Genomic DNA, 26,267 nt, shown 5'->3' on the forward strand with positions numbered 1-26,267 from the left:
GCAGATAAATGACCATAGTAGATCTGCTCAGCTAGATCAATACCAGTCGGCCTCTGTGATAAGATTTTTGGCTTTCAACTCTCTCATTTCAAGTCCAGTGGACTTTACAGAAACTTCCAAAGGTCATAAATTATTTGGCACTTTTAGTCACAGAGGAGCTGGACTGTGCACATCCAGTTTGGTTTTAGGGCAGCCAGGCTGGGGATAAAAGAGTGTAGTGTAGGAGCCACTGGACGAATATACCCAGGGTATTAGTCAAACACATTGCACTGCAGCCTCAGTGTGTAATCCTGCTGCTGCGAAACTGAAAAGCACTGCTGGTGTTCCATCGAGTACTTCCAGAAGCTTTTATTTACTTCCAGACATTAAAAAGATTTCTTCCAAATCGGTGCCAGAAGAAGAAGTATTTATGAAAGTGTGCTGCTCAAATGTCACCAGATCTCTAAAGGTTATTTCTTATTCCTGCACGAGATAAGAATCAGCTTCTTCATGTTTGTTAATGTTGTTTTTATCTCATGCAGAAATGAAAACTACTTTATAGTCGTTATCAAAGCAGCATTAACTGATTTTTGGGGTAATTTTTCAAACATTATAAAGGTTCTGAAACATGAGCTGCTGTTCTTGACTTGACATTCCAGTAAAGGGAATATCTTTGGCTTCGTACTGTCACCTTGGAGTCCGATGGACATTTCTCACTGCTCTATGTATGGACCAAACTATTAGTTGTTTAAACAGGAAAACAAGCGATGGATTAATAGATAATGAAAATAATCTCTGCAGCCCGACATGTTGCAACACGTCTCTGACCACCTGGAGGCGAGTCCAATATTCTCTCCTGATTTAGTTTCCACCAACTCCTGATAAAAACATCTTCTAGATCTTCAGCTGCTCAATGTTCAACCTTCTGATTTTGAAAAAAAACAACAGTAAAGTTGCCAGTTGCAAAACCAAAACAAGGAGCTGAAGGGCAACAACTTTCACATTACAAACAGTTATTTAATCCTTTATTAACATAAACTATTGATTAGTGCAGCTTTAAGATGCTATGCTACCAAAACCAGACAACATCCACCAATCCATCAATACAACCACCAATTTATTACCAAACTAAACGCTTCGCACTCCTTCAAGTTCGTTAAACTTCTTCTCTTCACTGAAGAACAGCCGAGCCTAAGAAGACAGATAACATGGCAACAGGAGAAAGGGGACCGTTTGCATGAAAAGAAAATGCATCTGGAGATCTAATGCGAAAGGGAGTTTGGATTTATACAATGCGTTATTGGATTTGACCTGCCATCCGAGGTGTAATATTGCCTCTAAATTAGAGGATGAGAATGAAAACCAGCAGAGCTCTAATTTAATATTTCTGTCCTATTTTGTTCATCCGGTGTTAATTGAAACAGTGCATTCAATCTCTTTGGGTTTAAGCGGTTTCCTGAAGCTGCGGAGGATAAAACTGCATCTTAGCGTCCTCAAAATGTCCTTGAAATGAGAGTTGATTACCCAGAAGTCCTGACTGCAGAACATGTTTCATGTTTGCAAGTCCATCTTTCTGCTGGTTATTTATTTGACATTTTTAAGCTTGGATGACTCACTTCTGTAGAAAGGATTAGACTCAACTGAGAAAAGAGTGAATGTACAAGCTCCTCCGTCGTAATTTAGTTGCCTAGTGTAGCTTTCAATCGAGCCACTGCTCTTTTGAGACTTCCAACTTAGCAGTTTCTAAACAATTAGACCAGAGAAGGAGCACAGAGATGGCACATCCACAGACCGATGCACCGGAGCAAAGGAGCTGTGATAACAATTATGCTAACTATTCATCCATCGCTCTTGCAGTTTACTGCTGAATGCTCTGGAGGTTTGCGGGACTGATTCAATGAATCATCTGTGACTGGAGGTGTCCGATGCTTAATCCCATGCCGCCAGCTCTTTTCTCAAGCATCAAAGAAAATTCTGGATTCATCACACAAACACTGATTCACTCTTTTACTGTACAAAGCTTGTCAGTGTTTTCAGGGAAAAGTCTTTAGAGTGGAGACTTCTTCTTCTTGTGTGTTCCCCCGTCACACCGGCTTCATACTAGTAGTCAAACCACGTCTCCCCCCCTCCTCCAGAAGCAGCTGACATCTTGTTTTGGAGCCGGATGTGTAAGTGATAAGGACCAGCACTGTGGTCTGCATTCAGAGCTCCCTGCTGGTATCAATCAACGTCAAGACGCTTCAAACCCACTTACATGCCTGTTCTCATGGGCTCTAGAGATCACAAGCTGGGAGCCGTTTAAGAACAGGATGTGCCTGATAAAAAGCTTCACTGCCTGCTTTCATTCCCCAAAACATCCCCAACTAGTGCTCCTGGAGATACGAAGTGGGCTTTATGAACGCTGATGCCACTACATGAACAGTTACAAGTATTCAGAGCAGGCCTTCACTCTTGGCAGGACAGTAGTCAATAATAATTGGCGGATCCAGTTTCAATGTTCATATATTTAACGTTTTAAATATTAACATAGTGGCCCCTTGAGATAGAAATGTTCATTACACCGCAACATGTTCAGTCCCTGGAACTGCCAAACTGGGTGGAACCGACCACCAGGGGTTGGGCGAGTGGAGAATATATTGGCAGACACCTTTAGTAACTTTACTTTACAGATTAGGACATATAAATACAATCTTTCGTCAAAGATTAACCCCGTGTTTCTCAATAGGTTTTGGCTTTTTGACTCCTTACAAGTAAGCAGAGTTTGGTTTGGGCTCCTCATGTAAATAACTGTTCTGGGGACCAAACAGGTAAAAGTCTCTGATATTTAACAAAAATAGGCAAAGAATTGATAAAATGATTCATCTGGTGACCCATTGGAGGGGCCCGACCCCTAGGTTGGGAACCACTGGACTAAACTAGTATACTGTATATAAAAAGTAGGTCAAACTTGTCTAAAACAGCAAAATACTTCTTAAACATGAGCCCTGATGACAGATGCAGTAAAAGGCCTCCCTGTTCTCACTTATATCACTTTAACATCTACCGGGAGTGTAATGAGTAAAACCATAATACTCTGCCAGTATTTATCTTTCTTCCCGTGTCCACTGCTGAAGGCTGAATGGATGTAGGGGGACATCACACTAACGGAGATGTCATTCAACATTAGGAACCTGCCAAGCTGTGTCTCGCCCCATCATTCCTCTTTCACTCATATTTACTCAGTTTCACAACCTCAGACTGGGAGCTCATGCGTTCAGAAACATCCTGATGTTTAACATCATTTCTTGTATTTCCATTTCTCCTTGTAATCGCTCTCCCCTCTCGCTTCAATCCAGCTCAGCTTCCTCTTGTTTCGATGTGTCGGACGTCACATGTCCTCCTTTCTCACGTCAGCAGCCTCTATTTTCCGTCTTCCCTTCGTTCTGTATGTACGAAGATGACGCTACGTTTCCTTTCACATGCTCGCTGACCCTCGACTAAAACCCCTTTTCCTCAGAAGCGCGTGTTGTTCTTCTTGCATACGTCTGCGCTTGTGTGTGGGTGTGTGGACATGCTTAAATTAGTCCTGCAAAATGAGAGTGGACCGACACACACCATTGAGCTTGAGACACAGGAGAGAAAATACACCGAGTGCAACCTAATCTCTTCTGACTCTCGGAGGCTTCTGGTTTATTCAGTAAGCTATGAGCTGCTGTATGATGGCACTCAACTGGACCGAGGCCAAGAAGAAGAAGAAAGTATACATGTTACCAGAGGAGGAGAAAAGTGAGCTGGGTAGTGACCGACTGCAGTGGAGATATACGCCGTAATATTGCTTGGTGCATCCAGTCTATTGCCACTTGTTACTCATTGACCTGGTATCTACCGCTTTCGTTTTGTCTCCTGGAGTCAGACACCTCCACTGAAAGCCTCCTAGCAGTCAGAGGATCACCTCCAAACTCCAACATAAGTGACAAAAAGTCAGGAAAGTCAACAAGATAATGTCTTACAGTCTGCAACTGCGTCTTTCTCCAAGGACATGGCAAAGACAGCGACAACAGCAGCCAGATGCCAACGTCCCTGCCTGCACTGGATCCTATCAGCCATGACAACTGGGTAAACTCTGATGAGGAAGAGGAGATGGTTTTGTTCACGACAGTTTCCGAGACTCAGGTCCTGAGGATGGGCGTGAGGACAATTAGGCGGTCGGACGAGGTTGTGAAGTTTCTGCATGTTTTAAGAAAATGGGAAACCAATGCAGACATGGGGAAAATATGCAAACCCAGGACCTTCTTGGTCCCCACTTCTGAAGATCTGCTTTATATATTTCTACCATTATGACTACTATGAGCACGCTCAGTTGGCTCCATGTGACCCTGACTTGAGCAATCATCCTGCAAGACAGGGAAACAAATATGTCAAACATGAGCCCGAAATAAGTTGTGAACTCTTCTCGCACACGTCTGATAAACAACTCATTCTGGAGATTAATGGGAATTTGCCGAAATGACTCAGCCTCAAGGTTAATGGGGAATGCGGTTCAGGATGCAAACAGCTGACAGGATGGATTGTGAAATTTGCTACGGGAGGAAATTACGGCTCTAAAAGGCACTGAACCGAAGCTTTTTTAATATCACCTGGCAATTACATTTAAGAGCAATTTTAACAACATAAATAATGAAAAGAAAGCTGCTCCATTAGTCAGATTCTTATTGAACATTCACTAAAGATCCATTGAAACTTCAACAACAACTGTTTGGGGATATTTAGCTCATTTATGAAAAGGGATTTTACACGTGATTAAAGGACTCGACTTAGTGTCGCATGTTTTCAGACCACCAGGAAGTCGCTGTGTGAAGGAGGGGAACAGATACAACATCTGTGGCACCAGTTTAACTCATTCCCAACAAGAAACACAAGGAAGATGTCAGCACACACACACACACACACACACACACACACACACACACACACACACACACACACACACACACACACACACACACACACACACCTACATGCACGAGCGTGCACACAAACCCCCTCAGGAGGGCTTCTGTCAGCCTGACAGACACAGACACCTTTGTAAGGTAAGTACAGAGAGAGAAACTTTGGGGGTGCTCGTGGGAACCGTCCTACAGGTTGAGAGGTGACACGCGAACAAACGTCAGCTCTAAAAGCTTTAAAATGTGACACCGACACGGGCAGATAAATAACAGTTTGATTGGTAAACGCCAGCTGAGGATTAACATTGTTCTGCTTTCCTCTGGAGCGTGTCGGCAGCGTCATGAAACCATCACAGTAAGCAGTGATTCAGTCATTCGCAGGTCTGGTTGTTGGGGTTTCATGTAGCCGTAGTGTCAACAGCATTATGAGCGTGTTAGGCCCATATTTAGGAAGTCTAGACGTCTTCTCTTTTACCTGCAAATCACCAAATGAATGCTTACAGGGATTCAGTCAGAAGTACGCCGTGTGCTCAGTCCGGGAGAACAGGTGCACATGCTTCATTAAACTACAAATATGGTTATTAAAACTGCAACAACTAAAAGATCCTCCGTGCATAGAGGACCCTGGCAATCAACCTCACAGTTCTGTAGTTTAGGTTCGAGGATTGGGAACAATCTATTCCAGTATTGATGTATAGAAATCCTGTATCGGTTAAAGCTAGATCTCTGCCCGACTCTTCCTCTGTGTGACTGGCGACATGTCTTGTAATTAACATGAATGCCTTATCTGTCAGCAGCACACATGGACGAGACACTGACTGCTCCTTTTGTCTCTGACAGTGACTCAGCTGCACCAGCTCCAACTACTGATAGTGCTCCTGTAGATAACACTGTGGTTAAAACCAGCAACAGACATGTCTTCAGAACTCAGTGTATGCGTGAGAGTGTGTGTGTGTATATATATATATATATATATATACATACATATACGTGTGTGTGTGTGTCGGTGTCTAGGTCTTTCAAAGGAATTTCATCTCCAATATACAGACTGTTGAGGGTCCAATTTCCTGACCAGTGTGGCGGAGCACTCTGTCTGAGGTCTGAGGTCTGAGGTGTGTGTGTGTGTGTGTGTGTGTGTGTGTGTGTGTGTGTGTGTGTGTGTGTGTGTGTGTGTGTGTGTGTGTGTGTGTGTGTGTGTAGCCAGCCTCCACACCTCAGCAACCAAGCGAGAGATGAGCTTCGCTGGGAAGAAGAGACAGCAAAGTAGAAAACAAGTGAGACGGAGAGGGAGGTAGATATAGGAGAGGTGAGGAGAGAACCAGAATGAGGACAGCATGTTTAATGGAAGTGACAGAGCAAAGCCTTTACACCTACAAATCACTGGACAGACACACACACACACACACACACTGTCGTAGTCTGTTGAATACAAACAAAACAACTTTTGGATCGCCTCTTTCTGCAGCATCAGACAGTTGTTCTGTACAGTTGTATCTGAAAAGAAACAAACGGCTCACACTTACTTCTGCTGCACAATAAATATATATGTGTATATTTATTAATGTACAGACAATGTCATCCACCTGATCTACTCACTTCATTTGTCTGGTTGAAGAGGACAATCCTTTTACTTCCTTGTAAGCGACGGTTGAACTGGTGAACGCTCTGAACCAGTAAAGTAACTGAACCGCTGCTGAACAGACGATCATGGAGCGCCGGAACGGCTTAATCTACCAAATGGCTGCAAATATGGTCGTGCCAAGTGGTACATTGTAAAAAGGAAGGAATAAAAACGTCAACCCGCGGCCCAGGAGCGCCTCCCTGCTGGCACAGTAACCTGTCTTTACCTGCCGGTCAGATACTTGTTCAACTCTAAATCACAGAGGGAAGAAATCTGCAGCGTCACAGGCCATCATGAAAAGGTAAATTGCTGCATTTATATATCGTGCTTTCATCCAAAGTGCTAGGTAATCTTCCACTGACTCTCACACACTGATGGAAGGTGCTGGTCCGACCATCGGGAGCAGCTCGGGGTCTCGTCGTTGCTTGTTGAAGAGTTCGCCGGTGGCCTGGCTCCAAGATGTACTTCACAAAAGAGCGTTTTCTCCCCAATATGTTGAACTATCCCTTTAAGAATCACTGAACAATCAAGTGACATCTGTGGAAGTGATGCTCCAACGCTTGAGATATTAAAGTTCAAATGTCTTTCACATCAACATGAAGACTCTACATTCGACACAGCTTTGGTTCAAACACACTTAAGTAAGTGTAAGTGCGATTTATTATCAAAATAACTCGTAGATTTCATCTTCAAACACACGAGAGAACAATGAAAAGTTGAAAAGCTCCACACACACACACACACACACACACACACGCACGTCAAGTCTTTAAAGCTGGCTCGTATTCTGCTGTTGGCTTCTAATAATGTTTACAAGTGGAGTCTCATTTCTACGCTGTTATTTTCCCCGAACTGTTCGCAGCTCCTCCACCTTCTGGATGAGCACTCCAACACGAGATGAGCCGATTGGCTTTAGGCTGGAAATTGGGGAACAAGCTTTCAAGTCCAAAGCGTGGACCTGATGCAGAATCTGTTCCGGGGAAGAGAATTAAACTCTTGAGACTTAGTCAAGAGTGTGAAGAGTAACATTGAATGTTTTTAGGCATGAAAATGGCATTTAAAGCCGTTTCAGGAACAAAAGTCTGGAGCTTGAATCCAGAATCTGTCAGTATCAGCCTGTATGTAACGAACTCGTGTTTCTGACCCCTCTGCTTCCTCTCTCATCTGTCCGTTTCCCTCTCGTCATGCCTTCGCTCCGTCCTCAACATTTCATTTCTCTCGACACAACTCTTCCCTCCCTGACTGACTGCTGCGATCTGATCTGCAAAGCTTTGGCATTCAGTATTTGGGTGCACATCAAATATTTGATGGAAATGCATGAGGAATTGGGAGATCTATCAGAGTCGGTGTCTGGAAAGATAAATCAAACGAGGATTGGAAAGATACGGGCATCTGGAGATGGATACCAATATATTTGTTTGTAATGAAACTGCACACAATATTTCGCCCAGATACAAAAATGTAGTTTAATCCATTCAAAATCATTCAAATGTCATGCAGAAGAATTTCCTAGAACTGTTTGTCTTTCCTTTTTAAAGGCTTTTCAGAATTCAGTGTGTAACGTTTTCAAACGTTCTCTTCAGATTCGCTTTGATGTTAAATAATAACACTTGCAAAACTTGAACTTTTCCGAACGTTTCCTTGTGGGAGGAGCTTGAAACATTCTGTGCAACCTCATGCTGAGACAGATTCACCCACGAGCATACTGCAATCAGTGTGTGTGTGAGTGTGTGTCTGCGTCCTTGAGATATGACCCTGAAGCGAGTGTGTTGGTGTGTGTTTGTCTGTTGTTGGCATTGACATCCTCCTGTTTGGCAGCTCTCTCCGCCACACACACACACACACACACACACATACACACTTTACGTTAATGAGATGCAGCTTTAGTATGCCATGTCTGCCTCCTGTGGAGTCACACACATGCTATCTCCCCCCCCCCCACCCATCTACATCGCTCCAGAAGCGTCGATCACTCAGTCGAATTTCCATTTCAAAACTCGTAACATTCTCAGGACCTTGAACTCGTACCATTTACAAACTTAAAGTCTCTGACGGGCTTTGAAAGTGTCTCCTGGTTATTTTCATGCCAATCACTCGTCAGTCAACTAAATGTTGTGTTGGATTACTGAGAGCTTCCAGCTGCTCCACACCTTTCAACAGGACGAGCATCTTTAAGAGATACAACTACATATTCTTAGAAGTTATATGGACAGTCAATGTTATGTCCTTGGTTTTGAATGCATTTATTATGCATGTATTTATGTATGTACTGTATTTACTGTATGCACGTACTGTATGCACGTACCGTATGTATGCATGTACTGTATGCATGTATGTACTGTATTTACTGTATGCACGTACTGTATGCACGTACCGTATGTATGCATGCATGTACTGTATGCAAGCATGTATGTACTGTATGTATGCATGTACTATATGCACGTACTGTTACTGTATGCACGTACTGTATGCATGTACTATATGCACGTACTGTATGCATGTACTATATGCACGTACTGTATGCACGTACTGTATGCACGTACTGTATGTAAGCATGTATGTACTGTATGTATGTACTGTATGCATGTACTGTATGCATGTACTGTTTGTATGCATGTACTGTATGCACGTACTGTATGCACGTACTGTATGCTTGCATTTTATGTATGTATGTACTGTAAGTATGTATGTATTGGCTTTTTACTGCTGGATAACAAAAGTTGTTGTCCAATTCATGTCCCACCAAAGGGAGGCGGCGTATATGTGGGTCATCTTTCACCCCCACACCAGTAATAATTACCAACTGTTTTTACCTACTGCTGGACCTTTTGTGTAAAATAGGAAGCAACTCAAATATGTTTGTTAACCTATAATATCATTTACATCTTACAATAGATGGAAACATCTTCAACACTTCGGAACCAATATGACCAGGACCCCTAAAAGCTCATCTCTTCTGAGCCCCTTGTTTAGCCTGTATTTCTACATATTTGGCGCAGTTAGAAGTATGACGAATCAGCCGTTAGCAGCTCCTGTGTGCAGTGTGCTCATGGATGTACAGACATCCATCACTGGATTACTTTAAAACTGAACAAAACTTTCAAACGTGACGATTCTCAGGCAAGTTTGGAAGAACCCGAGGATTTCTAAGTAGTATTAGTTAGTATTTATTCTTTTACTGTAATTTAACACCAAGAAAAGCAGCACATCCTCACATTTGAGAAGCTGTCCTGGAACCATCAAATGTTTGACAATTATTAAAATAGTTGTTGCAAAAGAGTCAAATCTGAACAACACAAACACACAATCAGACAGTAACAGGATTACTCAATGTGTTCCTAAGTTTCACACACACCACGTGATATGATGCCTGCGTTTCATTACGTCCTGCTGTCTTGCTCTGAGTGACCTGTAATCCCTGTTTTCTATCACTGTCATGACCGAGACGTCCTCACATTCCTCCATAATCAGACCTGCAGCCGCGAGATGTAAACACTCAGCCGGCCGCTGCGAGTTTCTCTCTTCTCCCTCCCCCTCCGTCACAGCTTTGAGCTTGTTGCAGTGCGAGAAGCATGTAGAAGATTCAACAGAGCGGAGTCTGGAAGCACAACAACCACCATGATAATATATTAATAAGTACAATTAATTCAACATGTTTGTCTAAAAGTAAAGCGTTAAAAGTGAAATGCTCCTTTAATTACAGAGTCTGAGCATGTTTTCTTTATTAGCTGGGAGGGGCAGAGACTTTTTGTCATCCTCTATAAACATGAGTGAAAAGAAAAGTCCCATTAAAAAGAAGGAGGTGGCGACGGGAGGAGAACAGACACAAGTGGAAAATGATGAAAGAGGGAGGGGAAATTACAAAAGTGAAGAGGAGAAGAAGTGGAGCAAAGATTGGAGAAAGAGATGAGAGGGAGGAAGATGAGGGTTAAAGGAGGAATGAAAAGAACTCAATAAGGAGGAAGAAGAACGGGGGGGCGGAGGTGAGAGGAGCAAAGAAAGGCAATAAAATGAGAGCAAAGGGTGGATAAAAGAGGAGGAGGAGGAAATTAAAAAGGAAAAACTGTGAGAGACAGAGAGAGAGAGAGAGAGAGCAGTTTCCATTACTGGCATAATAAACTGATACCATATGACTAATCACCTCAGAACTGGAGCACGACTTCACTGCAACACAAACTGAAACGTGAAGGAGAGAAGCAGAGCGGGAAAGAAAAGGACGGACAGAGAGAGCGAAAGTGAAAGGTGGAGGAGTTCATTCCAGACAAATGCACCTCCAGGAAATACCCAGTGACGGGAGGAATCACAACAACAGGAAATAACAGCTGGACTCAGACCAGCTTCTAATAAACTGAGCAGGATACAGGAATAACTTCTGCACTGACCCGTGTGACCCCGTCTCATGACAAACACCAAACTATCTGCCGCGTCGACGACTTCCACACTGACACTTTAACTGCTGAATGTTTTAGGATTACATTTCTGCGTAAGTAATGTTTAGCTTTAGGGGTTTTAAGCTGGGATACATTATAAAAGTGACTTTAGTTGTGAACTTCTTACTGTTCTCTATGAAAACATTCACTTAAAGTACTCAGAGGTTCATCACATGTGATAAAGCTGATGAACCTTTGGTTGCGTGGTTGAATACACGGAGATACATGAAAGTAATGATCTGATCCTGCAGCTGTGAGACAGCGACATCGTCTATGAAGAAGTAAACGTATTCTTATTTACACATCGTCTGCGTTCGTATTGCTGACAACACGTGTAAATTAGACCGTTTTACTGTTTATGGATCTGACGCTAAGTCCTTTCTTTGTTTTACAATCAGACTTCTACAAGCGTCGACACAAGTACGACGTGAGAACCACAAAGTGTAGGAGGTTTTGGAAGCTGTATTCGTCCACGTCTGCTAAGAAAGCAGTTTAAATAGATTCTCCTCTAGTGTACTGTGAGGCAGGATTGTTGGTTTTTGTGAAAGCTGCAAATCACCACTGTTATAAGGCTTTATTCCCCTGAGCTCGTCTTCTCAGGCGTACATTAAACGTGGTCACTTTGTGGCCGTAACAACAATATATTACATTTAATTGGATATATAGTGTGTGGACGGTGAGCGTTACAATAACCTTCTTATCTGTTGCCTCCCTTTTCTGGGTTGCTGCCGTTCCCATGTGTTGGATCCAGATGTTCAGTCCACTCAGAAATAATACAGACGAACGTACAACACTGGAGTAACGTTATTGCACGAGACTGCAGCAGAGCTTAATGCACAGCGACGGCACGACTGATGTGCAGAAGACAAGAAGGGAGACGTGAGCCACACACACGGATCAGATACGCATGTCGTGACCTTCCTGCATATTTCTATAGGAACGCTCACATGTAGACGAGCCAGCAGTGTGCAGCAGGGTGTGTGTTCGGGGGGAATCTGACATTTGGTTTCATTTAGAAACAATGTGACTGTAAATGGGCACGGCCCTTTTATTCCACTGCAGTGTGTGAGAGAGTGTGTGAGAGAGTGTGTGAGTGTGTGTGTGTGTGTGTGTGTGTGAGAGAGTGTGTGAGAACAAATAAAGAAACAAGAGTAAAGAAAGACGCACAAAGTACGGCTCGTTCCTTAAGTACACTCTTGAGGAGTATTTCCATTTTATGCTACTTTATACTTCTACGAAATATTTTACTATTTCACTGCATTTATTTATTTAGTCACTTTTCAGATTCAGATTAAAACAAAGTATCAACCAACTAATAAATAATGTATTATTATTATATATTTATTATTTATATATATTATTTATATATATTATAAATATTAAAGCTCCCCAGCAGTAAATGTGCTCCTCTTTTACCAGTAACAAGTATAATAATAATAATAATAATAATAATAATAATAATAAAAAATATTATGATGAAATTAGCATCTGCATTCTGTACTTTAAGTACTTTTGATGCAAATCATTTTTATTAAATAAGATTTAAAATACGCAGATTTGTTAAAATGACATCTAAAAAAACTAAATGTATTTTTCTTCTTCTGTTATTTTTATTGAGGTCAATTGTTGAGTTTTAGCTGTAAAGATAAAAACAGATTCAGATATGATGAGCAGAACTCTTCTGGATTCAGATTGTACTTAAAGATTAATATGCACAAACAATCAGCAACGTTTGACCCCGTACACATTAACATTAATATCTGATCCTGTATCAGTATTAAACTGTGAACAGAGTGACTTCTGGGTATTAATCTGTAAAACACTAACAATCAACTAAATTCTATTTTAATGCAACCCTGAATATAAAACCTACTTATTCGACACATTCAGAATTAAAACTGAATTAATTCCAACAACATCACACTATACTTACAGCTTCTTGACTCATGTCCACTTCCTGCAATTATTTCACAATAAAAGCCTTCTGGGGGAGGGAAAGGATCATTTCTCAAAAACCGCTGGAAGGCTGTTAATGTAAAACATCTGCAGGAAATACCGAGTGTGTGTTGAAAGCAAACGGCAGCAACAGCGATGGAACCCAGTAAACAAAGAGCAGCGAGCATGTGACCCGGCGCAGAGCGGGAGATAAAGCCCCGTCTTCAGGAGACTAAAGGTCAAAGCATTTTAAACCGTTTTGTTTTAAACAGAGTGAAAATAAAGAAAAACTACTTTATGAAAGTGTTCAGAGGATGTTTCCAAGAAACACCAAGAAACCCCAAAGAGAGGAAAGAGAACAAGGAAGAGGCCGCGAGGGAGAAAAGACATGAAGGAGGGAGGAAAGCAGGGAGCGAATCAAGTGAGGTCAAACAGGCCACCACACAGGAAATGAAACACACACACACACACACACACACACACACACACTCTCCAGTGTGTCAACAAGCTACAGCAAGTCTGTTAAACTGGTGTATTCATGGGTAACCCTCCGTCACATCCAGTGGAAAGTACTGATTAGAGTGTGAGTGTGTGTGTGTGTGTGTGTGTGTGTGTGTGTGTGTGTGTGTGTGTGTGTGTGTGTGTGTGTGTGTGTGTGTGTGTCTTTTCTCCGGCAGCCAAATGGGAAGCACTTGACAAACATTACAGAGACCTTGGACAGTGAAGCAGCCATCACGGCTCGGCCCCGATTCACCTCTCGCTCCGCCTGCTCTTTTACGCGGCTAACATTTATTTAAGCAGGTTACATCCCAATAGCGCACACACACACACACACACACACACACACACACACACACACACAGTCTGTTTATCGGTCTATAACATATCCACATTTATGTATAATTATATATAATTTACAAAGCAAGCAGCAAATCTCCATATTTGAAGGCTGAAAACAGCATTTCTGCATGAAAACCTTCCCTCGCGATGAGTTAAGCATGTCGCACCTGTGGAGCAGGTGAGATCACGTGACAACACGGCTCGGCCGAGGCTGGAGATTGTGCGGGACAGTGCACGTACATGCACTAAATCACAGCAGGATGCATCGTCGCTAAAGTTCGCAGCGCAGGTCCTGCAGAAAACTGGACTCGTAAGATTCTGCACGAAACCTCGTCGGATAATAAAAGTGTTTTCTTTAGGTCCGACGTCGTTCCTCCCAAAATTCAAAGGACAGAAGAAGAAACTCCACAGCTTCACACATGAAGAAGAAACTCCACAGCTTCACACATGAAGAAGAAACTCCACAGCTTCACACATGAAGAAGAAAAAGAACTTGTTGATTGCCACTTTAAAATGTGCACGCTCCATCTGTAATCAGCCGTGTGTGTGTTCATGATTACAATCACTGCATCGACTGTGGCATGTTGATTGCATGATAAGGACAACAAATAGTGCTTACACTTAATAGAAGGGTTGGGGGGGGGGGGGGGGGAGAGAGAATATTTATATCCTGCAGGGCGGAAACCAACATTTCAAAGAAAAACATTTTAAAACACAGAAGTGAGGAAGAAATAAGAGAACATGCAGAGACGCAGGGAGCGAGAGACGAGACGACACAGTGGAGGAGAGGGTGGTGGGTTTGGGTTTCCTGTGGTGGAGACGAGAGGTCAAAGTGCAGCCATGCGCACACACACACACACACACACACACACACACACTTTGCACAGATGCGAAACCAGAAAATTGAACAATTTTTCAATTAGAGATAATGAACTATTTCACATTCCCCTCTCAAGCTGAGCGAGATGTGATTAACGCCCTCGTTCTTATGCTTTCAGTGTCACTTTGAGAAATAAACGTTTTCCAACTACCAACCAATGACAGCAGTACTTTGCAAACAGCCAATCAAATGTATTATTTACATTATAATTATTGTGTTTTCCCGACAGCCGCTCATTAAAAACATCATTTTAAAACTATTATATCAGCCACGGACTTTAAATTATAGAATAATGATCAATAACCGCAGCAGCCGAGGATTCTGTCATTAATTAATTCGGAATTATATTAATTTTCCTCTGAATGTGGCTGCTGCAGTTAAAAGACAGAATTTAAAATCACTGTGTGTGTGTGTGTGTGTGGGCCTACCACCTGTCTTTCCACAAGTGCTAGAAAAAGAAACATCACCTCGGACCACATGTGAACACCCTGCCACACACACACACACACACACACACACACACACACACACACACACACACACACACACACACACACACACACACACACACACACACACACACACACACACACACACACACACACACACACACACACACACACACACACACAGTTCCCATCTCATGCCACCATGCAGGTGTCAAATGTGTGAACGTGTCGGTGAGTATTTGATAATCTCACACTCACTGTGTGAGATTATCAAATACTCACAACTCAGCAAACAGCCAGCAGACAGACAGACAGACAGACAGACAGACAGACAGACAGACAGACAGACCGTGTGTATGCGATGAACTTAGAGCGTTGGATCGATTAATGTGCCGATTGTTTTCTCACATGTTCAACATGATGTCACAGAACGAGCTGAACGATGTAGAAAAACGATATAATTGCGATCATCTTTGGCCGATGTTGCCGTGGCGGTATATTAAAATGATTGCGGTGGGATCTTCTGCACCAATCACAGGGAGAACATGGTGTGAAGGCGGGAGCAGGAGACCTCCGCAGCACCAAAGGGTTTAACTAAAACAAATGTTTCATCGTGCCGTCTACGATTAGAAAACTGCCGTCGGCCATCTTGAAAATGTGATTAATTGCTCAAAAGTTTATCATCTTTTCTGTCAAACCTTTCCAAGGTAAAGAAGGAACTTTCCCAATCCACTACAACTGCTTTGGTCTTCTCCGCCAACACAGAGGATGTGATTTAGTAGATCCGATGATCAGACGAGCGTTTTATTTATTGATGAATGATTAATTGATGCCAGATGTCTCGGCCCATAAAGCCTCGTGTTCCCGTTTCCTGCTGACAAACGGCAGCGCGGTGGACTCGACACTCGAGGTGTGAAAGCAGCTTTCAGCCGATGACATGCCGTCTTCATTAGAGCCCACACACAGAGACCACTCACCTTTAAATACTCTCTGCAGAGCGACATGCACCAGTTGTATTTATAACGTGCATCAGACGTGTGGTTTCTACCTCTGAGCCACGTTGTGTTGCTCATTCTGTAGAAATACAAGAGCGCTGCTTCCAGTGTGCAGTTACAATCTGTAGGTACTTGTTCTCTTCCTCAAAGCCACCAACACAGACTAAAATAAAACCCTGGAAACTCCCACAGCTGAAGTTCACATCCAGTCTTCCATCTCCTCAGGAATCCCCAGTGAGGTAATGAAAACTGAGAGAGGTCCACATACCGAAAGGATTACGGCACCATCCCCAAAAAAGATGTGATCAAACGCTCTTGTGAGGAAAGAACACAGTTTCTGACAGAGCTGGAACCAATGATAATCTACCAAATACTTTCTTGATTCATCGTTTGGTCTATAAAATGCATAAAAGTGACGTCTTTTAAATGTTTTTCAACCAAATATTCAGTTTATTTTCATAAATGACCAAGAAAATACTCATTGCTTCATTTAATTATCTGTTGATCTCACAAATACAATAAAAACTAAAAACAAATAAAAACTGTGTATTGTTTTAGCTTTATATAAATCTGCTACCAACGTAAAATGTGTTTTGTTTCGTCACGTTTGATGACAAAAAAAAAACTCTTGAAAGAAGAGGAACTCCACTGAGAAAGGGACGAAAATCTGCACGCTTTTATTCTGAAGGGATCACATGCCAGAGGGTTTAGTTTTGCACACGACCAAAAAACTTGTTAGAATCCAAATGTCCTATTTACCTTGAAAAGTCAAACTGGAGGAAATATGGAGACACAACAGGGTGAAGTGAAGGACTTTAAGGATTTTGAACTATGAAGCCACCCGGCTAGGGGGAGGGGGAGGGGGTTAGGGGGGTGAGTCAGACTCTTCCAAACACAACAAACTCAGGAACAGAACAAAGTGTCCTGATGATGAAGTGACGGTGCAGCAGTAATCATAGGAACCTGATGAAGGGGGAGGAGGTGGCGAACATGGAACCAGAGGAAGTGTGAAAACATTCAATTCAAAACTAAACAAAAAGGAAGTAGGGACGTTTTTCAAAATAAAAGCTGGATGGATTTGAGAGAGAAAGTAAGAAGTTTTCTCCAGATACAGGAGGAGAAAACATTTTAACTTGTGGAGAAAAACACACCAAGAGAAAGTAAAGTGTGTGTGTGTCAGGAAGCTTCATACCTTTATCTGCTTCACCTATCTAAACGAATAGTGTTCAAGGACACACACACACACACACACACACACACACACACACACGCTGCTGTTTCTACTGCAAACACAACCTTCGGACGCTGACACACACGCTCCGTTGCTAATAGACATATACAAACACAAACAAATACACACACACAGATTACTGTCCGATAAACGCTACGGCTAAAAACTAGCTGACCTGAAACTAGTGCAAAGTTCCAGGTGGAAAATTTCTACTTTCCATTAACGGGGATTTATGGGAAATTAAATGAGGGTTATTTGACTGTTGTAGCAAAATATCCCAGCAGTGAGTTAGCCTAGCCTAGCTAGACTTAGCCTAGCTAGACTTAGCCTAGCTAGACTTCACTAGGTCACTAATGTGGAATGTAAGTTGAAAATCCTAGTTGTGTGCAAATTTAGGGTTAAAAGTGAACAACTCGATTATAAAAAAGGTCAGTGGGTATACATTTAACAAACACATGTCATAAGATATAGTATTGCTTTTTAAAAGTAAGATTTTATATAGAAATTGTGCAAAATTTCCCAAATTCTTGAGGAAAATATTTAGAAATCTTCTGGGACTTTAGTGGAAATGTATCCACTAAAGCAACTAATTATTTTCATTAGCTAATTATTATTATTATTATTATTAATGTGAACATAAGCAGCAGCAGCAACTCGGCTTAAAATGATTTCATACAAAGTGTTTCCTTCCTTTGGCCGTCAGCTGACGGAGGTCGGGGAGGTCGGGGAGTTTGAGGGTTTGTAAGATTGTGGAGTAGCTGGTTCTATTACATGCAGGGACTTTGTTGTGGCTGACTGAGCGGAGCCCGACAATTTCACACTCGTTTTGAGACGGGTGACCTTTGGAAATGTGACGTTTTTAGCTAGTTGTGTGTCCAAGTCCTGCAAGTGGTTCCCATTTCCATTGGTTGTGGTTCATTACAGTACATCAAAACCACCATGGACCAAATGGACAGTCGTTGTATTGAATGGTCTTGAAAAATGTTTGAGTGGAAGACGGTTTCAGCTACAAGACGCACGATTCCTCTACGTGGAATCATTGGATGTTCAGCTCTGCATACTGAAGTACTATGTCAGAGAGCATACAGGCACACAGTGAAGTGGACACATGAGTCCTAGCTAGAATGTTTTGGTTGAGTCTGTCCAATCAGAGCTACTCGTAGGCGGGACATCTCTCCTGCTAACAAATCCAACACGGGAACGCACAGAGGGAACGTATGTCTAGTAGTCGATACCACGGTATAAAACCAAAAGAAAATCGTGACTTATGTGTGCGAAGTGCTTGTAACATTCGGAACATTAGCAAATATGATGCACGCTTTGGGAAATGACAAAGTGACAGAAGGTGTAAGTAAATACTTATTTAGCTCTGACACGTAACACCACGGGTCGGGTGCTTTTAGATCACAAACCTGGCTCACCTCAAAGAAAAACACTCCACTGAAAGAAAAAGTGTGAAGAGCTTCTCTTCCTCTGTATAATGAACCTTCAGTCTCCCCAGTAATAAGCCCACATAATAGACTTATGCAACTGGAATAGCAAGTAATTAAAGGCATTGTATGAAATTAAATGAAAGTAGAAAAAAGCCGACTAGAATCATTAGACAGAGCGCCATTGTAGCTCTCCTCCCCCGGCCTTTTTGTCTTTGAGTCTCTTTTCATGTTTTCTATTCTTTACCAAGCAGAGCGCCGGCCTTTTAGTCATGTAATGATTAATCTGTCATTTGGAGAACGACGCCTCACATCTCTGAAACAAGACTGACTGACGTGACCCTGAATTAGCAGAGAGACACAGACGCAGACAACAATACCCAGGTTGCTAAATGGTCCTCCACGCTTCCCACTCTTCATTCAGCACAGAAATATCCATCATCATAAAGCGGCGTGTGAGAGGGCGATACAAAGACAGAGTGTGTATATGTATCAGCAGTCATGATGAAGTTAAAGAGCATCTGGGGTAAAATAAATGGCGCCTGATGACTCGGGAGGCCTGCAGACATTGCGCTCCTGGGAGTTTTCTTAAAAGCGCAACTGACTTACAAATTGTTCCATCAACGAGACAATGCAATCTGACTTGATGTGGTGCCTCCCCGGGTTTGTAATGGGGGAAGACATGAATGGAGAAATGACAGGAACAATTTGCAAAAATGTTGTTGTTGCACGGAAAGCCAATCTTGGTAAATGAAATTGCCCGTTTACATTTGTGAGAGAGAGAGAGCGATGGTTTCTCTACATTAGAGTTTCGCTCCAACACATTTAAAGATACCGTTATGGAGCACTGATAACATTTCATTCTCATGATGCATGTTTCTTATGCAAAACGCCTCAAAGCGACACGTGTTTAATTCACAGCGTCCTTTAGTGGTCCAAGTAGAGGGATAAAGCATGAAACTGCTGCTCGATAATATCCCATCCATAAGATTCAGACATTTCTTGCATCCTCTGAGTAACGTCTGGATCAGGGAGGACCAGGCTATGTAAAGATGGATCTGACCACAACATACCGCTAATGTGGACAACCCACCTTCTAAAGAAAAGAGGAATGAGCGAGAGAGAGAGGAACGCATGGACCGCACAATGAAACTAAGATGTAGTGAGCTGTCACTGGATCAGTTCTGGTTGGCCTCTGCATCAGAGAACCCTACAATGTCTCTTCTGTTCCCCAAGCCCTACCTGTGCGAGCTGGCCTTCTCTTCTCCGGTTTACATGAACGCAACAGGAGATCGCTCTCGTCTGTTGAACAGGATTTGCGAGTGGCCGTCTCCTCAGTACCACCGGGGATTAAAACAATCTGCGCGCACCGCCAGGCACACGTCTCACTCGCTTTTAAGTAGGCAAAACATATTTACAATATCAATTATTTGCTTATTGAAATGTAAGTTAGGTCACATTCATTGAGATGGTTGATCTAAGTGTAGCCTGTACTCCTGTATGTCAATATAAATGTACCGTGTGTTCAGTGCATCTCACATATTGCTCACCAGGGATCTAGATAACTTCAGTGAATGTGTGAAAGTCGTTCCTAAACCCATAATCATTCAGTCATTCGTAACAGTTTTGGACAAACCACATCTTTAGTTTCGGGACTCATCGTTCTTAAGAACGCACTGCTTTAGTTTATTCAACATTCGACCGGCCTGGAAACTCTCCGTATCTCCAAACCACTACAGGATAATTCAGTCGGAGCGAGAACATAAATCGGTACCAACTGCAGGACGTGACCCCCGAGGGTTTACAGGTACAAGGGGATCAATGTTAACATCCGATTGCCAGCTTGGACTCGTTCTTAAAGAGCTTGGAGAAAGCCATTTCTCTATCACCTGATGTGAAAAGCAAAGAAGGTAAGAACAGAAACTGTGAAGCGAAGTCCACAGAACAAACACGCTTTGGTACACAAGGGTCCGTTCAAAGACAGACAATTAAGTTTTTATATTTTAGTTGTTTCTCCCTTTAAATGTATTCGAAGGTTTGGACTGATGAACAAAATGATGCATTCATGCACAATTGGAAAAAGGACTTCCCTTGCTTGTAAATGCTTAACCCTCTAATCCAACCAAACTAAAGAACTAAACAGAGGAAAAGAAATCAATGGCTTCCAATTTCTCCACAATAGAACTTTAAAAGAGCTGTCGAGACGGAACAAGAGAAACAAAAACTTCGGCGAGGATATTTTTAGGATTTCGTCGCTGAAAGTTCATTAGGATGAGATTTCCGACAACATTTAAAAAGCGACGTCCACGAAGAACAAGTGGAAAGAAGCACAAGTGGAAAGAAGCACAAGTCCGTAATCAGTCCGACAGCTTGTGAGCCTCCCCCGACAACAGAAGCTTAATGAGACCAACACATTACCAGCTGGACAAACACACCAGCCTCAATCAAGCCGACACTTAAACACTGCTTTTTTAAGCTTCCCCTCCTGCCTCTCAGGGTTTAACATGCACACTACAGTCAGAGCTTCATTTAGTATAGTTGTCTGCCATTCATTCACTCATGTTTTCACACATCTGGAAGTTTTTCAGCTGTTTCTGGTCACAGAAATCAAGAGTTCTCAGATTTCTTAAATGCTAGTTCTAAAACTATAAAGAGGAAATTAACAATGCACCACATGTACATGCAGATGGATGTCAGACTTGCTGTTATAGTATGAATTTTTTTTGTAATACTGTACAGTAATGACATTCATGGACGCTTCTGCGTCTGCTATGAACACCTACACACAGATACTTGGGTCCTTTGGTGGAAAGTCACAAATAAACCATGTATGATGTTTCTGAAAGCAGCAGAAAACACGATGAGGATGAGGATGATAAGAGGCGAAGAGGAAGAGAAACGATGCACCTCGCTTTATTAGCGACAGTCTGCATGAGTGAGCGTCCTCATTATAATGTAAAGGATCTAAATCTAAATGTGATGGCAAAGAGAGGAGATGAAGGGTCTGGTGGACGATCCCTTTAAAGAGGGACGTTTCTCCACACGGCCGCACTGACGCTTCACGCTTTGCACACAAAACACGATGCCATTAAAGATTATGTTTAGCATTAAATGCTCGGATTATCATTTGCTCAATTTGTGTTTAAACATTATAAAAGATGTCCAATATATAGTCCATAGTGATGTCTTTGATTAGCTGGTTTTGTGCAACCAACAGATATTCAATTTAAAACACAGAGAAGCAGCAAATACACATTTAAGTGACTCAAATCATTAAGTAATGGCTGATTCATGGTTTGTCCCAAAACAAGACCACATTTTGAAAAATCGATTAATCAATTTTTCAAGCAAAAATGCCAAAAATTCACAGGTTTCAGCTTCTGAAATAAAACGATCTTTCTCTTGTATGGTTTGTAAGGTTTGGACTAAAAACGAGCACATTTGGATAAATCTCTTTGGGACATTTTAAAAAGAGAATACAACCGATTACTGGAGGAGATATTTCACAGATTAAGTGAAGATAAAATATTTAGCTGCAGCCCTAATAAATGATTTACAGATCGCTGCTGAGGGGACAGAAAACATTGGGAGGTAACGTGACACGCCCCCCAAAGTAAACCATGTAAAAGTACACCAGAGACTTCCTGCTGCCACACACACACACACACACACACACACACACACACACACACACACACACACACACACACACACACACACACACACACACACACACACACACACACACACACACACACACACACACACACACACACACACACACACACACACACACACACACACACACACACACACACACACACACACACACACACACATTAATGGGCCAATCAGAAGAAGGCTGGAATGTCACCTGGCCCTGTGATTGGTCGAGGGGGCAGGACTCCTGCTCACAGTAGTAGCGTCAATGATCTTCTTCTGCAGATTAATAACGGTGATGTCACCCATTCATAACCCTCAATAAGAACTGCAGACATGTTGTTTGTGCATCATGTTACTAAAACTTAAGAATTCATTTAACTAAATGTCTCAACTTTAAACTGTGGAGCTGAAAGTGAGTAATCGTCTCAGTGACTCCGCGTTCATGCTCCCTGCCCGTTTGACCTCTGACCTCTGACCTCCAGCCACCGCTTCCTGTCTTAAATCACTACAACATGGAGCGAGTTACTTTTTTTTATAAATGTATTTTTAAAAGGAGGTTCTTCCCCCTCTCTCCGTCTACACTTGTTGTCACTGCCAAGTTATAATTTAATTTCAGGCTTTGAGGTTAAGAGATGTTTTTAGAGTGAAGATACTTATTTTGGTGCTTCGACGCCGGAGTTTGGATAAAAAAAAACAACCACAAGGTTCCAACAGAGACCGAGCAAGATGCTAGACTTTGGACTTCTCTGTAGAATCAGCTTTAAAGAGCATTAAAGATATTAAATAAACTGTGTGTACAGGTTTCCACACAACTGTGATGACATGAATGTAGTTCTTTAGTTGACAGATCGATAAAGTTGTGCAACACGTGCTGCAGAAGGTCAAAGCCAACAGACAGCAGCCGGTCACTAGTCCTTCTGAGAGACACTTTATCCCCGACACCATGTTTGTTTTTCACAGCCTGTGATCAGACGTTACAGAAAGCTGAAGCTACAGTGTGTTCTGAAGCCTCTGTTGAACTTTTACTTTTCACACAAAATACACTCAAGTACTTCACGACATTTAATATATTTTGCATGATTATAGATTATTCTGAGACGTTGCGGCTCCACAAGTCAACATTAAGTTCACGCTGCTGTTAATACTACTTGTGCTTCAGGGCTTTTACTTGCAGAGTATTTTTCTGAGTTTACTGTTTTAGACAAAGAGCCGTGTGCGTTACTAAACCAGTCCAACAGGTCTCTGACTGTATGAGCTGCGTTTGTGATAAGGTTAGCCCGACAGCATTTCTCTGGAACACTATAGGTCTAAGCAACAACAACATTCCTCCGACTAATGCATCCGTTGTTCCTGCTAAGGAGCTAGCAACATGCTCCAGCTAGCTTTTATTTTAAATGCACTGAACATGCTGCAGAGTTGGAGGGATGTAGCGATTGCTAAGCTAATCGCTAGCACACTAGCATGCGAGGAACATGCTAGCACTAGTCTAATATCTCTGTTGACCTTTGACCTTTTGTTCTCAGGGTTGTACGTTAACAAGCGTTTTAGCTCGGCCGCTAACGAGACGACGTCACACCTGAGCTAACAGAAATGTAAGCAAAGACAGCAGCAACGTGTCCACAGAGAGAAGAGGGACAGTGTGTGTGTGCGACTTAATGAGAACGTGTGTGTGACCACAGCTTTCACTTGTGTCGATGGGGAGAGCAAGTAGCCTACTTCCCAAGACGTCAAACTACTCCTTTAAATGCTGATGTGAACACAACAGTCGAGTAAGTTTCATCCTGCCAAAACGTGCTCTGACTCAGCCTTCAGATCAGAGTCCACTCTTTAAAAACACTGAGAGATAAGATAAGAGAACGCGAATATTAAGAAGCCCAGCTCTGCTACCGTATGCAGAGCAGCTGCACCAAGTTATCCACAAATACCGTGTTAACCTGCCGACCTCCATGGTGACGTCGCCTGATCTACAAATAATAAAGAGGTCACTGCTCTTTGCTTTTCATTCCTTCTTAGTACATTCTTAAGTTGCTAGTTCTTGTCCGATCTGCCCATTAAGCAACTGATGTAGCTCCATTTACCCCCAAGAAATATTTGTATAAACTCCCAAAAGAGCTCAATGCTGCATTTCCAAGTGAGAAGATGTGAAACCCGGTACGGTTTGTGCAGGAGGCCATTCAGAGTACAGTCGTGTTTAGGTTGTGTGTGTTGATCATTTCCCTGCAAATAGCCTGGCTGCTAGCAAAACATTAAAAAGGGATTTACTGAAGAGCTCTTTCAAGAGAAAACAAACCATCGATCGCTTTGAGATCTCATTAGAAGTGCCATTTCCTCAAACATTAATTGAACAAGTCACAGCAACGAGTGTTGGGACTCATTCTCATAACTCATACTGACACCGGAGACCTGAGTCTGCAGTTTGATGCAAGTTGTGTTGTTTGAAAGACTTCTTCCTACAGAGTGTTTGCATGATCAATGCATCTGTTGATTATTTTCTAGATTTAAATAAATTACTCGCTCAGTCAATAAAATGTGAGAAAATAGCAGAAAGATAAGTCTTGTATTATATTTTAATAATATAAACAGAGAAAAGCAGGACATATTCACGTTTAAGAGGCTGAAAACAGCCTTTTCTGACATTTGTGCATGAAAAATTACTTTAACGATTATCAAAATAGATATTGTTCTCGATCGACAAGTTGACTAACCGTTGCAGCTTCACTAGATTTATTCCATGCATGCATAAAGAAAAGAACAACATGCATGAAGTACACCAGAAATGGCAAAAAGAGCAAACATTTCCAGCTTTCACAGCAAAGACATGCACACCAAAACTTCCCACTAGTGACTGCAGTAAATTAAACATGACAATGAACTGTTCAAGCCGCCTTGAAACTGCATGCTCGACTGATCGGAGCCTCATATCAGACATAACATGAGAAAAACCTGAGAGTGGAGCCGCTGCAGCTTTAATGGTTTTATGGCTTCAGAGCTCAAGGTGCAATGTGGAGGCTACTCTAATCCATTAACTGACACCATGGGCAATTACCTTCCCATCATGTACAGCAATGCCTGCAAGCAGATGGCCAACAACACAGTGTTTTTCAAAATTCATTTTTCCACACACGAGACGCAGGTTAATGTGTTTAAATGACCTTTGCAGCTACAGATTTGACTAAGTGGAATCATTATCTTGGCAGAAGAAAATGGTTTAAGCACTTCTGATCAATACTGCCATCAAAAAACATCTGTTTCCATCACAAAATGTATGCAATGGAACATTTAACTGACACTCCTTCAGAGCTCACAGCTTTTAAATCCATCTCCAACTTCCAATTATCCTCCTTGGGATTAGTATAGATTTAATGAGGAGAATCAATGGAAGATAATGGTTTTGCACAGGTGTTGTAAATGTCAGCACGTGAAGTTAACACTGGAAGAAGTCAGTTTAGTCTGGAAGACATTATTGAAGCCGCTCAACAGGATCAGCCCACTCGCTGAGACTCCAGATGTTCTGTACATTGATTAGTCCCAACACATTCCGTTGTCTCCCTCATGCACTGACCGGCACGCCAGATTCCATTAAAAAATCTGGCAATTAAATATGACCTTGCCTATCAGCAAAGACTTGTATCTCTAACACTTGGTTTAAACTCCTGTAACGACTTATCACAGCCTAGCCTTCATTTCGGTCTACATACAAAACAGCTTTTTCAAAAGTAAGGTCATTCTAAGTTTTGCAATACACCCGCCCTCTAACTGAGACTATAGGTCTTAACGCCGCAATAGACTTTCTTTACGTTAATAGCAGCTCGTTACATTAACGCCCTGCATTAAAGCAATGTCAAAAGTTTTCCTCAAGATAACACACCACTTAGTGGATACCTTCTAC

At 42.1% G+C, this 26,267-nt stretch overlaps 1 long non-coding RNA gene across 1 annotated transcript in view; it reads right to left on the bottom strand.

The window, feature by feature from the left end:
* LOC115028467 (uncharacterized) overlaps positions 1–26,267 on the bottom strand; it is a 54,427-nt gene that overhangs the window by 27,405 nt on the left and 755 nt on the right. The gene's annotated exons all lie outside the window — the stretch shown is intronic.

This window comes from Cottoperca gobio, chromosome 23, assembly GCF_900634415.1.
Source record: "Cottoperca gobio chromosome 23, fCotGob3.1, whole genome shotgun sequence".
Classification (NCBI taxonomy): Eukaryota; Metazoa; Chordata; class Actinopteri; order Perciformes; family Bovichtidae; genus Cottoperca; species Cottoperca gobio.